Source organism: Lampetra fluviatilis, chromosome 5, assembly GCF_964198595.1.
Source record: "Lampetra fluviatilis chromosome 5, kcLamFluv1.1, whole genome shotgun sequence".
Lineage (NCBI taxonomy): Eukaryota > Metazoa > Chordata > Hyperoartia > Petromyzontiformes > Petromyzontidae > Lampetra > Lampetra fluviatilis.
The window spans coordinates 16,959,448-16,971,714 of NC_136279.1; positions in this window are offsets into that span (position 1 = coordinate 16,959,448).

Below are 12,267 nucleotides of genomic sequence, written 5' to 3' on the forward strand. Positions count from 1 at the left end.
CCGCGACCTCCTTGCCCAGCAGCGAGCTTCCGACACTTCACGCGACTGCCTCAAAGTGCACCTAGCCTGGCACAAGGCGCCGTGGTGACGCCACTGCTACTTTGTGAATGGCGGCTGCTGTTGTTGTTTTTGGCCAGGTCTCAATAGCGAATCTATTGACACAGGCCACACACGTGTTGGTTGGGTGTGCGTCTTATTTTCGGGAGCGTCTTGTAATCTTCTTAGGTTTTTTCGGTAAAGTCACGTAGAAAGTAAAACAAATAAAAAACAAAAATCACGACGTTTCGGAGGCAACACAAGTCTCCGTCATCAGGTGGGACCGTCACAGCCAGATTAGCTGTATCAAGTGTCGTGTAATCCGGAAAATTCAACCGCGTGAACCATCATCATCCATCCTTCTTGCCCCGTTCCCTGCCCAGTACACACAGAGTACACACGCAGTACACGCACAGTACACACGCAGTACACACGCAGTTGCACGTTACACACGCAGTACACACACACAGTACACACACAGTACACACGCAGTTACACGTTACACACGCAGTACACACACAGTGCACACGCAGTACACACAGTACACGTTACACACGCAGTACACACGCAGTTTCACGTACACACGCAGTACACACACAGTACACACGCAGTACACCGTTACACACGCAGTACACACACAGTACACACACACAGTACACACACGCAGTACACACACCGTACACACACGCAGTACACACACGCAGTACACACGCAGTACACGTTACACACGCAGTACACACACAGTACACACACGCAGTACACACACCGTACACACACGCAGTACACACACAGTACACACACGCAGTACACACATTACCGTACACACACGCAGTACACACACCGTACACACACGCAGTACACACACCGTACACACAACGACCAGTACACACACGCAGTACACACACGCAGTACACACGCATTACGCATCACGTGTTGGCCCACGCCCGACCGCATAGCCTCCTTACGAGTGAATTCACACCGCACGGGTTCGCAGCTCCAGGACTCGGAAACCCGCGGCGTTTTTATCGGACCCCTTTTGAGGTTACTTATTAATGAAAACACGTCTCGATTTAACACAAGTGGAATTGGCGGATTTTGAAATATTGAGGGGGGGGGTGTATTTGTTTGTTACCGAAATCGAAAAAAATTAACTTGTTATTTTGGTTGCAGACCCCTGGGTGTTATACGCGAAATCGCACAAACCGAACCCGCATAAAGGGTGGAGGGATCTGTATAGAATCACAATATATGCAGATTGCTGTGATGATGATTGCCCTTCAAGACTGCCAGTTTTGCAAAAGAACCTCCACCGTGGCCTTCGACCTATTTGTTACGCGTGTTGAAGAGTACCATCACTCGCTCAGCGACAAACTTGAATATGAAAAAAAAATTATAATAGTATTAACCCTTTCTGGCAATAAAACAGGTGTTAAGATTTTTGATTTAAAGCTTTCGTGACTGCAGGGATTCATATTATTGGTTCTTTCGGTAAAGTTACGTAGAAGGGAAATAATAAAATAAAAAATATTAAACAATAAAATTATCACGACGTTTCGACTGCAACACAAGCAATCATCATCAGGTGTGAAATCACAGCAAGAAAATTTGGATTTCACACCTGATGATGATTGCTTGTGTTGCAGTCGAAACGTCGTGAGAATTGTTATTGTTTTATATTTTTATTATTGTATTATATTTTTATTATTGTATTAGTATTATATTTTTATTATTGTATATTTTTTATTATTGTATTATATTGTATTATTTCCCTTCTACGTGACTTTACCGAAATAACCAAAAATATAGGTGTTGAGATGTTCAACGCCAAATAGAAACCTTTTGCAAGGAATCAATGCTGCATTAGCCGCACGTGCTTGTGCTGGACATGCAAACACACATTCTCTGGTAATTATTTGTGTATTATCTTTCAAACTGATTGGCCTACACCAGAGGCAGCCTTCCATAGGGCTCACCACTGGTAAGACTAACCTATTATTCCCCCCCCCCCCCCCTATTTTTTTGTTCATACTTTCATTCTGCCAAAAAAATGTCCCATTTTCAAATATTTAACTTGTTTGCGTCAAAGTCTTACATTTAATATTAAGCTGCCCCCCCCCCCCCCCCCCAGGTTTTCATATTGCCAAAAAAATGTCCCATTTTCAAATATTTAACTTGTTTGCGTGGAAGTCTTACATTTAATATTAAGCTGCCCCCCCCCCTGCTTGCGCAAGTCACCCTCAAAACCAACCTGATGTCGTCACTTTATTACACGGATCCAGGGCCGGATTGACGTTCTTTTTGTAAGGCCCTCGGCACTTCTGGTTCGAGGGCCTTCATGCATTTGGTAATGCCACCGCTTGTGCCACGCGGTACTTCCTCCAGCCGCTGGAACGATGTCGCTTTTGACACGTGCATAACTTAGTCCGCGCCCTCATTCGATGGTTTGCGCGCTGTGTTCCGCGAGATAAGCCGATTTAATTTGAAATTATTGAAGCAAAAAACAAAACGAGGTAAGCCTCAAAATATTTAAAGCGAAAATGCCTTCAACTATTTTTTTTGCTGGGATTACGTCAGCAGTTCTGCTGCTGGTTGTTTCACCTGATGACGGTTGCTTGTGTTGCGATCGAACGTCGTGATCGATTCATTTTCTACCCACGTGACTTTACCGCAAGAACCAAAGAGTGTGGGATTGCTGCAGTCACGAAAGCTTCAAATCAAGATCGTAAATCTTCCTTTAAAAAACACATCCTGAAGCGGAAGATTAGCGCTGGATGCAGCTGGATGCAGCGCTAATCTTTGCAAATGTGATTTGCAGAGGTGGGACAAAGTCATTGTTATGCAAGTCCAAGTCGAGTCGCAAGTCATCAAATTCATGACTCGAGTCTGACTCGAGTCCAAGTCACATGACTCGAGTCCACACCTCTGGTGATTTGTAACTTTGATCCTCACCTGTGTATCGAAATTTCAATGTTAACGTGCGATGTTATTGAGAGACTAATGTGGCGTTATCTTGGTGTGGTCTGGGACTGTGTTGTTTTTTCTGCGTTAGCCAAGCTTGAAAACTTATATCGTGAATTATCTCTCAATTCTATTTAGTGACTTGCTTACACTTTTTTTTCTCTATTTTGCACTCCTATCGGGTTTTTCGTTTATCGTTAGTTGGAATGTCCGTAAATGGACGTGTGTGGGAGGGGGGGGGGAGAGCTTCATAGCTCATCGGATTTCTCCTCCAATACAAACCTGATTCTCTCCTGGTGGTGTAGCGGTTAGCGCGCTGCGCTACGAACCCGGTGACCGAGTTCGATTCCCGCTCACGGCCAACACCAGTGACGATTAACTGAACCGGTCCTGGAGCCTCTCCTAGGTCGACTCAAATGAGTAGCTGGTGCGGTGTGTAAACATCGCCACTGGGGAGGCAAAGGCGGTCGGGCGTGGTGCTGGCCACCCACCCCCTCGTGTACCCTTACGGCCTTCATAGTTGCTCGCTAACAGCACTTGCCCCAACAGTCTGCTAAGGCTATACGGGGCGCGGGGGGGATCTTTGTCTTTGTTATGTAAATGTACGCTCGTTTACTCCCCAGGAAGAACCTCACCGAGTCAGTCACGTGACTTTTTTTTCAGAAACGTCTTGCCACGTTTTTCACAACAGGGGGTGGAGTAAAGCGTGCAAATGTGTAATCTGAATTGAGTAATTTGCAAGGGATAACATCCTTCAGGATTGTGTGGCTAATATATGCCAGCCAGCTACATTGTATGCGCTTTGGTTATTTTTTAGCCAAGGAGGGAACCCCAGTGGGGGAGAAAATCACAACAGCCGCCGCCATTCGCCACTAAGTCACGGAGACGTCGCCACGACGCTTGTGCCAGACGAGACACACTCCGACGAGGCCACGTGAAGTATCGTGGGCTCGCTGCTGGCAAGGTGGTTCAGACCCAGGTGCCATGGATTGACCGACTGAGATGACCGGCAGATGCACCACCTGTTCCCCCTACTGTGCCAACTTGTTATATTTTAGCCGTCCGGCGCTCCGCTCGTTGTTGTGAGCGTCGCTCCTCTGCCCTCCACTGTTGTTGGAGGGCGACTGTCTCCAACTGCCCAGTAGAAGCGTCCTTCACGAGCCTCCTCCACAGAGGGCCGATCTTGACACCGCTGGTACCAGTCATGGGCAAGTCCACTCGGTTTAAAGCTTTCGTGACTGCAGGGATTCATCTTCTTGGTTCTTTCGGTAAAGTCACGTAGAAGGGAAATAATAAAATAATAAAATAATTCTCACGCCGTTTCGGCCACAACGCAAGCAGCCGTCCTCACCTTTAGACGCTGTCTCCCCGACAGACCTGGTCTTCGCCTGAGGACGGCTGCTTGCGTTGTGGCCGAAACGTCGTGAGAATTATTGTATTATGTTTTATTTTTTTTATAATTTTATTTCCCTTCTACGTGACTTTACCGAAAGAACCAAGAAGATGAAGTCCACTCGGCTCCACATCCTCCTGTACCACATCACTCCATCTCCTCTCTCGCTCTTTCTGCGCCCGTTAAGGCCGCTCTATCCGGTCAAACACAAGCTGCTTGGGCATGCGGTGGCTGGGAATGCGGGCTACATGACCCAGCCAGCAAAGCCTTGTTGGCGTGCCGTGTGGTGGTCCTGTCGCTGGGGCTTATAAATTGAGAGCGCGGTGGGGGTGGGGGGGCAGACTGTTTTCTGGGATGCCAGGGATGGCAGAGTGGTCGTGAACACGTGCATCGCAGTCTGAAGTCCCTGGGTATCCATTTCCGACTCGAACGCTTTTCTGTTTGAAAGTGTCCAGATGCTTGACAGATACACACTCCACATACTCACACTCTCCCACAAACTCACTCCCACACAAACTCGACAAACAGAAAAGCGTTCGAGTCGGAAATGGATACCCAGGGACTTCCCGACCACTCTGCCATCCCTGAAAACAGTCTGCCCCCCCCACCACCACCACCACCGCGCTCTCAATTTATAAGCCCCAGCGACAGGACGACCACACGACACGGACAATTCGTAAGGTTTGTCACGTAAACATAACATGCCAATTCCTTACTAGTTCCGCACAGCGGTTGTGTGTTGGAGAGTAAACCCAGTACAACATTTACAATTCGAGTACCGTGACGTTTCGCCGGTAAGTACAACGACCAGCAGCATCAGGCGACAGCCAGAGTTGTGGAGAAATCCTCCTCCTGCTTCCGTCTTAAATAGACGGGGGCATAAATGTGATGACGTCACCTGTGAATCAATCACGTGGTGCGACCAGTGGGGTGGGAGGGTTAATGTATTCATATAAATGACAATGGATATATATTTTTGGTCGGGTTATTCACAGTCATTCACCATACATGATGTATGTACATCACACACGCATATTATGCATGCGCATTGTGTATAGAGATGTAGTGAGATGAACGATACATAAGAGGGAAGCAACCTGGCCACAAATGATAACTAAGTGGCTTATCACGTGGAAAAAAATACTCTAAACGCACGTTGCTTCTAAATGTGGAGCGAAAAACCGGAGAAAAATCCACAAACTCCGAATGTACAGGTGTTATGGTCGGGATCGAACCCACGACCTCCTGTATACCCAGGCAAGGTAGTTAACATCTCGCCATCGTGGCACACATTTTTCAATTGTTTAATTTATCCGAACGTCAGAAAGCGAGCGGTCGTTGACGTGTACACGAGAAGCTCACGTTGTTAGAAGCTGAATAATGCATTCAATGGCAACTCCCTATTTGTTGCGTGGTTTCGAGAGGAGTGGGAGTGGGGCTTGAATGTATTGGGGGGGGGGGGGGGGGCTCTGAGTTTTTGCTCTAAACTCGCATTCGTCACTAACAACGTTGGCCTCGAAATGGAACACAGTCAAGGAGGGCCATTGCCCAAAACGTCGCGTATTATATATATTTATTCCTTTTAAGGCCACACAGTGTTAGTGACGAATGCGTTTAATTCTGTGTCTTGTGTTTTGTGTACAGCTGCCAACGCAGCATCAGCATCAAGTGAAGTGAGGGCGCCACGGTGGCGAGATGTTAACTGCCTCGTGAAGTTTGCATGTCTCTCTCCCCGTGGTCGCGTGGATTTTCCTCCGGTTTTTTTTTCCTCCACATTTAGACATTGTGCACGTTTAGAGCATTTGGCTGCTATAAGCTTTCACACGATAGGCCACTTCGTAGAGCTATGATTTGTCAAATCCAGGTCGCTTCTGAAAAAGAGCTATATAGGTCAGTGGGCCTTACCTAGTGAGATAAAAAAAAATTAATTGATCTGTTTAAGCATTTGATAAGTTTGCTTGTGCTGATCGTTCCCCTGGCCTGGACAGTCGTTTTGACCTGATGGAGGAAACCAAGCCGACTCAAGAACACTCGGCGAGTATAAGATGCGACTTGGCCGTCCATGGGATCGCTGTACGCGCATCTCAGCGGGACCATGCCCGGCTTACATGGGCTCAGGGTTGGCCCTCTCGTCAGCGAGAGGTGTCACAGTGATCACAATTGCATGACTGAACAATAATGAAGTCCGGGTTCCTTTTTCAATCCACTGCAAGATGGCATCGCCGCGCCGCGTCAGTCGCGGGAGTTGACCACACTCCACCCTCGCCCATCTTTTACTCCAGTCCACCAGCCAACGGAACCCCGACAGAGCGCGTCCTTTGCACCGCTTCCCGATGGCCGTGGCCACGAGAGTCGTGCCTCTCAACCTCTGCCAGTTTACCGGCGAGCTGGAACATATCAGTGAAAAATTAAGCACCCATCCCATCCCATCCCCCCATCGCATCCAATCCCACCAAGATTCCACCTCACCACCAAAGAGCCGTGCCCCGACTGTGTGCCAGAGGTCGCAATCGGGTACCCGATACCCGTACCCTACCCGATACCCGGCTACCCGTACCCGGCCGGGTACGGGTACGGGTAGGCCGTGAGTCACTGGTGAGTCACCGTTTGTCACTCATTTCCCAACGTCTTGTCTCTTCTCACAATTCAAGTTCCTAGAATCAACCCACCCGCGCCTGCAACATGGCTTCATCCCAGAGGTCGCAATCGGGTACTCGTACCCGTACCCTACCCGATACCCGGCCGGGTACGGGTAGCCGGGTATCGGGTAAGGAATCAAAACCCGTTTGCGACCTCTGCTGTGTGCCCTTGCGTCACACCCGCTAAATGGCTTTACATCAAATTAGGCGCAAACATCACACGGAGGCGTACATTTTCGCCCGTAATCCACATCTGAAAGAACCTCGCCACGAACGATTAATAATTCAATGGCCCCCGTCTAGCCGCACGCTAAACAATACCCCGTCAAGAAAGGCAATCTCGCCGCTCTTATTTCCAAACGCGGTCTCCACACACCCAACCCCACACCACGTCGTCCGCTTTCCGAGCATGCACGCGTGAGAGAAGCGCGCAAAATTAATTATCCGTTTGGGCGGTGATACGTTTTTTTTTTCGTAACACGGATAAATACATCACCAGCGAATTGGAAATTCCATTTAAACGTGACAATGGGCTTGTGAATGAAATATCAACGTGTAAATTACAGCGGTTTCACCCCGTCAGAACCAGACTTGCCACGCGCTGAGTCCTCTGCGCGCTGGTGGGGTTTGGGTTTGTGGTGGCATGCGTCTAAAACAACGGGGAGAGAGTTTTACCGTCACCACGTTTTATTTTGATTTTACAAGGCGAGGTACACTGAGCTGCTACCCGGCGGTCGCCAATGATAGCGCGACGAGGTGGCTTTACGCGTGGGGATTTATAGCGGCCAAATACTCTGAGAAGCACGTTTCCACAGTGGGGGGGGGGGGGGCACAGTCATCTCAGTCAATCAGTCCAAGGCACCTGCGTCTGTCCCATCACCTTCCTGCCAGCGGACCTTCAACACTTCACGTGGCCTCCGATTGGCTAATATCTACACCCACCGTGCAGATATTAGCCAATCACAAAAGGGTATGCGGTTTCGCGTGAAACAATTCCTTGATCCGCGGATCGCGTGCCGATGGCTCGACGCAGCGACTAACCCTTGATAACAACCGCCATTCGACACTAAGTGGCGGTGACGTCACCACGACGCTTGTGCCAGGCCATGTGCACCTTGAGGCCACGTGAAGTTGTCGAACGCCCGCTAGCAGGAGGTCACGGGGCAGACCCAGGGGCCACAGGTCGATCCTTGATAAGTACACTATGTAACACGATTTCTGTTCCTGGGTAGTGTTATTTTCTAATTTCTTACGCCTCAAAAGTATAGAAATGGCTATTATTCCGCACAAACTTTGCTTTTGTGACCAGGACTTTACGTGAAGGAATTACACAAATGCGTACCACGTGTTCTCATTGAAAATAGATACATTTCAAAATGTCACTGTCCTGGTCACAAAAGCAAAGTTTGTGGGGAATAATAGCCATACTCTTTTGTTCTTTCGGTAAAGTCACGTGGGTAGACAAATAATCGATCACGACGTTTCGATCGCAACACAAGCAATCGCCATCAGGTGGGACAACCACAGCAAGAAACAACTTCAGCAGTTTGTCTTCCCCTTGCTGTGGTTGACTTTACCGAAAGAACCAAAGTCACGAAAGCTTCAAATCAAGATTGAATAATATCCATGTTCTATACTTTTGAGGCAAAAGCAATGAGGAAATGACACTTACTACCCAGGAACAAAACATTATGTGTTAGTATTATTCATTCTGACGACTGATGCAATTGTCATGCCGCCGCCACGAAGCCGTTCAGCAGGCGCCCCATCTCCGACCTCGCCACCACCAAGCGACGGAGCCGACCCCGCGTCCCCCTCACCTCACCTCACATGAACACACCCGCACGCATTCCCCCCCCCCCCCATAGAGCTCCTAGGGGAGGTCACCTGGCCGACGGGTTTTTATCCGAGAAGCCGCCCTTACCGGGATTAAACTTTCACGGTTTCCGGCGACCAGGGAATTGGACGACCTCCCCCGACGCTACCTTGCACCGCGGCGCTGCGACCGGCCTTAAGATTGCAAGGTCGCAGCGAGGGGCCACTCGGCCACCGCGGGTGAAACGCATCCCACACACCCCACACACGCAAGTATCGACGGGGCAGGCAGAGGGAATAAGCATTGTGATGGAGGAGCATCATTAGAAAACACGCAGCGCATCTGAATTGCATAATCAGGCACCCCCGCACAGGGAGCGGAGGGACGGCATAATTACGCTCGGGCACGCAGGCACCATTGTTAGGGGAGTTAAAGGATAAGGCTGTTGGTATGAGTAATCGGGAGAGCGGAGTCACACGGGGAGCCGTGCACAAATTCCCACGGCGCACCTTTGTGACGGACGCCGCCGCATAAACTGCGATAATGGGGGGGGGGGGCCTGCGTGAGAAAGGGATTGATTGGAATTTGCGCCGCGCAGGTTGAGCATTAAGTAGCATATCACAGGCGCCCGGAACCGCGGTGCGCGTGCCAGAGGGGCGCGAGCCCATTGTTCAGAGCCACATCCCTTTGAGGTAGGGAGGATAAATAGTGGGCGCAAAGGGGAAATCGGGCTCTCTCTTCTCTCCAGCGCCAGGCGACAGGACGCTCTCCAGTCCAGCGACCCGAACGTCCGTGAGACGCATCGAGGCACGCTGCGAGTACGGGATCAACGAACCGCCGTGGGCATCTAACAGGGAGTAAGAGGGTGAAGTAGGATAATAGCCGATAAATAGAGAATAGATTCAGGGGTGGTAGAATAGGCCAGCCTCGTCGACTCAAACTGATTTAACATCAATTACCAGGTAGCAGATAATAAATCATTAATAGCGAAGCGTGGCCTCGCGTGATCTTGTCGAGCAGCGTGAGCGTGTGGGTACGCGGGTGTACACAGTGGTTCGCCACGTGAGTGAGCGCTGCGCGGAGCTGAGCGCGTGGGTGAGCGTGTGTACACGGTGGTTCTGTAGCGCTGCGGCTCGCCTCGGGGGAGCGCTGCGCAGAGCGGTGCGAGAGTGGGTGTCGCGTGTGTTCACTCCGTGTGTGATACAGGTGCGCGATCATAACGCGAGTATTCAGTGGTGAGTGAGTGCCGCGGAGAGCCGTGTGCGTGAGTGCGCATACGTTCGTTACGTTTCGGATACGGATGCGCATTGGTAACGTGGTTATCCGACGTGGAGGCGAGTGCCGCACAGGGCTATAGACGGGCACACGCTCGCAGTGTGCGAGAGCTGTACGTAGCGGTGTAAAGAGGGGGAGTGTGGCGTTTGATTGATGATGCTGTGCGCACGTATGCTCGCAGCGTGGGAGCGCGGCGCGAGGCTGCAACAGTAGGGGCGTCGCGTTAGAATGCCGGCGAAACCCTAGCGGGTATTAGGGAGGTGGGGTAACATAAGCGGAATAGGGGATGATGGCGGGGGGGAACCCGGGGGCCAACGGCCCCCACACAATCTCTACTCACGTGTGGACGTGCGCTATGTTGAACCTCTTTCGCGCCGTACACAGCCCCAACCGTGCAAATCGGAGGCGCGGGCAGGGAGTGAGTGAGGGGTGGTAACGACACGGCGATGAATTATATCGATTGCCCTATAACTACATTCTGTAAATCGGCTCGATTATAGTGCGCGCATTATTTTCGCCTTCTTACTCGTTGACAGCCACATCCCCCCCCCCTCCTTTGCAGGCGGTGACACTCCGTGGCAGCCGCGTTCTCCCATGCGACAAGCATTTTACCACTTTTAATTCGAACCCGTCCGCGGCTAGCGAAGGTGTTGTTAGGGTTTCATTAAGGGAGACCCCCCCTCCTCCTCCTCCCTCCATCCGCGTATCGCCGCCACGCGCCGAGTCTCTTCTCGACAGTCGCCGCAAATTAACAGCCGCCGCCGCTCGTAACGAGATTTGAGAGATAAAGAGGCGTGGGAGGGTCATTGTGTGGGGGGGGGGGGCGGTAGTTTAGCGTTTAGAGCGCCGGATGGGGCTGGGTGGGGGGAGGGGGGGGGCAGGGTGGGGGGGAGGGTGGGGCAGGGTGGGGCAGAGTGAGGAGGGGCTGGTCACCCCGTGGTGCCCTTATAAAACTCAACGTTTAACCTACTCACGCCGGCTTGTGCCCGCCCTCACAGTCGGGCATATTTGCGGAATACACCACGCCGCCGTTGACTCTGCCCATTGACCGAAGCAACCCAACGTTCATACCAGCTCCCTCCGCAGGAATGTGTTAAGTGACGTTCACCGGAACAGTCACCGTGGTAGGAGCAAGAGAAGAGCTTGCAAGAGACTCCTGCCCAGCTATCGTCACAGCGAGGTGAGGGGGACCTGTGACCCACCTGTGTGGAATTTCTCGAGTGATTCCCTTCGCGTGAAAACGCTCCTCTGGTTTCCTACCGCGAGCCAATGGCTATCGCGTACAAATGACCTCTCTCACCTGACGTTGAACTCTTGAACCTTCCGAGTTCGGGTCGGGCATCCGCACACCCGGCACCTGGCCAGATCGTGAGCCGTGGTCAACCCACTGCTGGATTAAGGCCTCCCCAAAGCCACCACCACCTTTTGCTGAACTCAAAAACGAAAGTATTTTTTTATTTTACCAGGTAAGGGCCACTGACCTATATAGCGCTTTTTCAGAAGCTACTTGGCTATCATAAATTATAGATCAACGAAGTGGGCTTACGTTGAAATGTATAGCGGCCGGTTACTCCAAACGCACGTTTCTACATGTGGAGGGGAAAAAACCCGGAGTACCCGGAGAATCATCCACTTGACCACGGGGAGAACATGCAAACTCCAAATATACAACAGGCGTCAGGGTCGGGATCGAACCAACGACCCTCCTGTATACCAGGCGAGGTAGTTAACATCTCCTAGCCACCGCGGCGTCCAGCAATGTGCACAATCAACACCCGGCACCTGCGGCACGGACCGAGTATTTTTTGTAATCACTCCATCTCATTGGTAGGAACGTAACCACCCTTCTGAGGACGCGTTCCATGCCTTGGCTGCCTGTCAACTCCCCCCCCCGTTATTATTCTTCTTGACCGCCGTACATCATCCGCCCCACTCCCTCTCTCCACCCACCACGCTCGTGACACGTCCAGCCAAAGCGCAGCCGGCACACACATAAAGAGAGTGACGGCGACGCTGCCGATAAATTCCAGCGCAGCGCACAGAGCTCCCGTGCGTGGCCGCACAGAGCCCCCCCCCCCCCCGTGCGTGGCCGCACAGAGCCCCGTGCGTGGCCGCACGCACGCGGCCCAAGAAGGACCCGAACCGCAGCG